The following is a 6,665-nucleotide window of genomic DNA, read 5'->3' as shown; positions in this document are numbered from 1 at the left end:
CCTTCTTCTCCTTCTCCTCTCTCTACCTCCCCCCCTTCTTCTCCTTCTCCTCCCTCTACCTCCTCCCCTCTCCTTCTTCTTCCCCTTCTTCCTTGTCTTCTTCTCCGTCCCCTCCTTCCTCCTTCATTCTTGTGGATTCATTGAGGGTACAAAGAACCAGGTTACGCTGGTTGCATTTGTTAGGTAAAGTCCTTCTGATAATTTCACATTTTCTTCTTGATTTGACTTTTCCACCTTTAAAATGTGTGGGAACTTTGGTCCAGTGTCCTCAGGCCCATCTACTATTCTAATTGCCTTTCCTAAAACATTCCTGGTGACAGAGAAGGAATCAACTCCCTGAGCCCTTCAGCCCTTATTATTTTTAACTCTTTCTGCAATGGATACTGTGGCCTCTCCTTTCTTGCCATACTCTTCTCCCTTGAATCTGTGGAAAGCATGACCTTGGTTGTCCTCTTGCTTAGCTGGGTGCCCACCTCTGTCTCTCTCTGGGTTTTCTAAGAATACTAGAGCATCCTTACAATTGTTAACTATTCCTCAGAACTCTGTCATCACCTCCTCTTCTACATTTTCTACCAGGCCATCTTATCCACACCTACATTTTCAAGTATCTTCTCAGCACAGAAGACCCTAAAGATAAATCTTCAAATGAGTGATGTTTGTTTTTGCTCAGATGCCTCTCTAGCAATTCAGTTTCAACATATCCTAAAATAAGACACTGTCTTTGGTAAGGTAACTCTTCCTGGTGACTTACTTGTTTCTAGAAAATGGCACCATCAAATTCTAAAAATTTTCTCCTGAAAACCTTGAAGTAGGCTGTGAATCTTTTTCCTCTACATTTCTTTCCAACCTTCTTGCTTTTTTTTTTTTTTAAGCCAATTAACATTCTATCTTATTTCTTACATGCAATTTCTCATCTATGCTCTTTTTTTTCATTTTCCCTATTACCCATTAGGTCAAGCCCTTCATCCCATCTTATACTGACCATTTAAAATTCCCTAAGAAATCTCACTTTAATCCACCCTAGACGCTGCTGCCCAAATATTCTTAAGACTCTAGGTTACTCCTCTACTCAAAATCCTTCCGTGATTCCCATTCACTTAAAGAAATAAAGACATGGGGGAGGAGGGGAGTGGAGAGAGGGAGAGAGGGAGGGGGAAAAATAAAGACAAATGTCTTACCCTGGCATTTAAGGTTTTTGGCACACTAAATCTAATCAAACTTTCCAAGTTTATATGGTACCATCTTTTTCTGGTATCCCGTGATCCATACAAAGTTAACGACTCTGTTTCCTGAACTTTTCCCACACTCTCTTACTTCCTGTGCTCTGCTTACAGTGGCTGTCACGATTAGCCACTCTAATTGAAACCCTCCATCCCCAAGGTCTAGGTCAAATTCAAGTGGCACCAGCCAGAAATGAGGGGAAAGGGCCTTTTGCAAGAGATTGTGTATCGCTGCACATACTTTTCAAACTCTGTAAAATATGATAACCTGCGAACTAGGCTTTTAATCAATGAATGTGGAAATCCCATCCGAATGTAAAGACAACTTCTTTCGTATCTCCAATGGAGTTCTAGCATTTCCTTTCATGGAAGTTTTTGCCTTTTAAAATTTTTATTTAGTTCATGAATACATTTTCTTCACAAAAAGGAAATCAAATATTTGGTGAAAAGCTAAATGCTGGTGACCGTCTCCAACCTCATTCACCACGAACAGGGTCACTGTCAACTGTGTTCTCTGTGTCTTTCTAGATCTATCTTTGTGCGTCTATGTCTCTATGTGAATAAATATTTACATTCATACACTTATCACTTAGTGATAAGAATGCTGATTCAAATAAAGTTACACATGGATATAAAATAGTCATAAGCAGTGTCACTATTGTAATCATTTTAAGTGTACAGATATATTTAATAATGATGTCGCATTTACTGAGCATTTATTCTACCAGGCAATCTACAAGTAAGTTATTTAATTCTTACAACCATCAGGTAGCTGCTGTTATTACTTAGAAGAATTATAATAGAGGTGAGGAATTATGGCCCTATCAAAGTTCAGTAATGTACCCAGGGTCCCACTCCCAGCTAGTAAGCAGGAGAGCAGGGATCCTGACCCCGGAGGTCAGGCCCCAGAGCTTGCATCCTTAACTCCACTGTCCACTATCCTGTCCAGTGACAGGAAACATAGCAGTGATTATTTCTGCTATCTCTTCATAGCTTCTCCTCCGTGGTGTGGTAGTTGCTCCACCCCTGGGCTCACACCTCCCTAACTGCTCACACATTTCTGATGGCAGCAGCACTTACCTTCCTATTCAACTAAGACTAGAGGGAGAGAAGACTGAAATGAAACAGCTATGCATATATTCCCCTTTCCCAATACTGTTAGTTCTGATAAGCCTTAAAAAGCATCCTGTAAGCTCCATGGTGCCCACCACCACAGCCCCTATTCCTGGCACATGGTACATAGCAAGCAGGTAACAAATATTCACTGAAGGGAATTGAACTGTAGGCAGTGGGCCAGGAAACTCCTGAGTCGGTCTATTCCCTATTCTAACAAGTCAAAGATAGTTGTGGAGGCCGTGGGGAGAAGAAAGGACTCAAGAGAAAGAACCATACCAGCTTTTTATTTTTCTTACATTTATCAAAAACATGCGTATGGTAGAAAGGTAAAAGAGAAGGGTTTATAATGAAAGCAGCAGTCCCCTGTCCCAACCCTCGTCATTGCCAGTTTTTATCCTAGAAGCTGTCACTTGAAAGTTCTACTGTTTTTAGTACTTCTGCTATCTTTAAATAGCATGTCTATATCATTGCTTCTTTAATGACAATTATCACTGTCATCCCACTAAGACATATGAGGATATATGAGCCTGTTAAATGTTCTTCTTAGCAAAGTATCACAAGAGTGGAAGAAAAAGTATCCAATGTACACAGCCCTATCATGAAACTAATTTATAGCTTTCATATGAAAGCTGTAACCTAATTATAGCCTAAGAATATGGGGAGGGGGGAGGGGGAGTGAGAGGTGGGGGGTGGGTGGGTGGAGGGAAGGTGATTGGAGGGATCAATCACCTCTATGGTTTATCTTTCAAGGGTACAAGTGAATCTTTCTAAAAGTAGAATATAAACATCTTGACACAATAACTAAGAAAATGACATAAAGGCTATGTTAACCAGTTTGATGAAAATATTTCAAATTGTATGTGAAAGCACCACACTGTACCCCATGATTGCATTAATATACACAGCTAACATTTATAAAAAAAAAAAAGTAAAAAAAGAAACCAAACAAAAAACAAAACAACAAAAAAAAGAATCTATGATAGACCTGGGCTGTGAGAACTCTAGTTTTTGTCTAAGGATTGCTAGGCCTCCCAGTGCATAGCTCTGTTAAGGAAATTATCACATTATCCAAAAATATTGATTATCTTATTCATTCCCTCATGACAGGCTAAGCAACTTTGGGACAACAGTCATCTCCTTAAATTTGTGTCCTGCAGACATATCAGTGACTTCCGGTAACAGGCAGGCTTATTCCAGCAATGTATTGAGTGCATCAATGAACGACTTCTGCTGATAAAGTTACTGAAAAGCTGATGAGTCACAAGAAAGGGAAAATCATAATGCCTGATCATCCAAGAAGCAAGTGACAATTGGTTTCAAGGTTGAGTGACCAAATCTTCCTGTCATCCCAAACAGTCAAAACTTGATACAGCCAAACTGTCTGCACTGAGCATGGATAGCTTGGATCCCCAGTGAGAACCTCAGGTTCTAAATGTTCTTAGGTTCTAAGTCATTAATAATATAAGCCATCTGAATGTGATAGTTATCATTACTGACCAGAACACATGTTGACTAATATAAAATTATAGTTGGGGTACTGTTTTACTGATTATTTAAATTAATCTTTTCAAAGAGGAGTTGGAAATTTATTCTGCTTTTAACCAATAACTTAAAATACTAATTTTAGTCAAATATAACTTTATCATATTCCATAGTCTAGAATCAGAACCTAAAAGTTAAACAACCAAGCCCATCATTAGCTAGTTTTGAAAATAAATATAAGTTCTTCTCCAAATTTGGCCTTTCTCCTTATTTTCTATTTCAGTAAATGGCATCTCCATAGACTAAGTAATTGAAACCAAAACTTATTTATTTGACTTAGTCCTTGTCTCCTACATATGCTCTGTGACCAGTTCTATTTTCCTAATAGCCCCTGAGTCTGCCTCTGCTCACTGCCCACACCGACTCTCCCTTCATTCAGGTAGGCTCTTATCATAACATTTTTTCCAAGTTCTTTTCAAGAGACTCCTGCTTTAGCTTTCACTGCCCCTACTCAGCCATTCCTCTGCCACATACCACCAGAGCTGTCTTGCAGAAATACAAGACTAGTTCTTCAACACACTCAGGTTGGACAATAAGTTATATAAAGGTATCTTACCTTAAAAAAAGAAAATCTTTTTCTAACTGCTGTCATAGTTTCTGTAGCCAGATAGAGCATCAGAAGGAAGACTGTTCTAACAGTCCGGGAGAGCAGTTGTATCATGTCTCTGTTAATTCCCAATAGTCAAGGGATATAGAGAACAGGATTAAAAGAGAAGATTGACAAGAGATAGGCAACTGTAAAGTTGATGTTCAGGATCCAACTCCAGGCCCTGGTGATAAATGGAGACCTAGTCAAGGCAAGGCAAGTGAGGCCCAAGCATAGGGGTGCAGGTACCACAGGATCGAGAGCCCCCCAGCACCTAAGTATGTGCCTGAGCCTGCCGGCTACTCAGATGTTCTCAGCAAGACTCAGTGTCAGGCCTCGCCTTCACAATGGAGTTGGTACTCCTAATACATGCCCTGTGCCCCAGTTAATTGATTCTGGAATAAGAGCGAACCTCTGGGGAACAAGAAACAATATGCCCAGAGCTTGCTCTTAATTCTAAGAAATTCAGGTATGTTGAATCAATTGATATAAACTGCTAACTTCACTATCATAGAAAGAAATCAGTTACATTACAGTAAAATACATCAATGTATAATAATTTCATGAAAGCTAATAAACTATTGGCTTCCAAGGTCTATTAAAAGTTAAATGCTATTTGAGTGAAGTCTTGCTCAGAGAGATGAGCATAATTGTTTTATTTCTTAAAACCTCTTATTTTTATCAATGATGTGATTAGGTACTTAAAAAAATGTTACAATTTGGGGAGAAAAGCAAATACTAGACTTTGATTCTTTAAAGCCTGTATATACAGCTCTTGCTTTCATCTCCACATAACAGAATGTTGCAACTTATTGTATTGAGTTTTCCAAATTAAAATATTATTATTTTTTTGAGATAGAGTCTCAGTCTCCCTGGGGTTGAGTGGCATGGCAACCTCAAACTTTTGGGCTCAAGTGATCCTTTTGCCTCAGCCTTCCAAATAGCTGGGACAACAGGCTCAGTTACTTTTAGAGGCAGAGTTTTGCTCTTGCTCAGGCTGGTCTTGAACTTCTGAGCTCAAGCGATCTGCCCACCTCAGCCTCCCAGAGTGCTAGAATTGTAAGCATGAGCCACTGTAACCAGCTTAAAATAATTTTTTTTTTATTAAAGAATAGCTGTGTACATTAATGCAATCATGGGGCAGAATGTGCTGGTTTTAAAAAAAATCCTTAATGAATATTACAATTCTATTCTCAGAAATATGAAAATCTGAAGGAAATTGACCAATATTTGAATATTTTATGAAATATTTCATAAAACTGGTTAACATAGCCTTCACCACATTTTCATAGTAATTGTGTTAAGACATTTATACTCTATACTTAGTAAATTTAACATATACCCTTGTAAAATGCACCATAGGTGTGGTCCCACCAATTACCCTCCCTCCACCCATCCTCCCCTCTCCCCTCCCCTCCCTCTGCTTTTTCCCCTTCATAGTAGGGCTGAGTACATTGGATACTTTTTCTTCCATTCTCGAGATACTTTGCTAAGAAGAATATGTTCCAGCTCCATCCATGTAAACCTGAAAGGGATAAAGTCTCCAACTTTTTTAAGGCTTCATAATATTTCATGGTGTACATATACCACAATTTATTAATCCATTCATAGGTCAATAGGCACTTGGGCTTTTTACATGACTTAGCAATCATGAATTGGGCTGTAATAAAAATTCTGGTGCAAATATCTGTTTTATAAAGTGATTTTTGGTCTTCTGGATATATATCTAGTAGAGGAATTGAAAGATCAAATGGCAGGTCTATTTTTAGATCCCTAAGTGATCTCCAAACATCTTTCCAAAAGGAACATATTAGTTTGCATTCCCACCAGCAGTGTAGAAGTGTTCCCTTTTCTCCACATCCACACCAACATCTCTGGTTTGGGGGTTTTGTGATGTGGGCTAATCTTACTGGGGTTGGATGATATCTCAAAGTGGTTTTGATTTGCATTTCTCTGATGATTAAGGATGAGGAACATTTTTTCATATGTCTGTAGGCCGCGTGCCTGTCTTCTTCAGAGAAGTTTCTCTTCAAGTCCCTTGCCCATCCTGAGATGGGATCAATTGTTCTTTTCTTGCTAGTACATTTGAGTTCTCTGTGGATTCTGGTTATTAAACCTTTGTCAAAGACATAACCTGCAAATATCTTCTCCCATTCTGAGGGCTGTCTGCTTGCTTTACTTACTGTGTTCTTGGCTGTGCA

Source organism: Otolemur garnettii, unplaced genomic scaffold (assembly GCF_000181295.1).
Source record: "Otolemur garnettii isolate 467f Iridium unplaced genomic scaffold, OtoGar3 scaffold00010, whole genome shotgun sequence".
Classification (NCBI taxonomy): domain Eukaryota; kingdom Metazoa; phylum Chordata; class Mammalia; order Primates; family Galagidae; genus Otolemur; species Otolemur garnettii.
The sequence above is the reverse complement of the archived record's forward strand: the minus strand, read 5'-3'. Positions refer to the sequence as shown.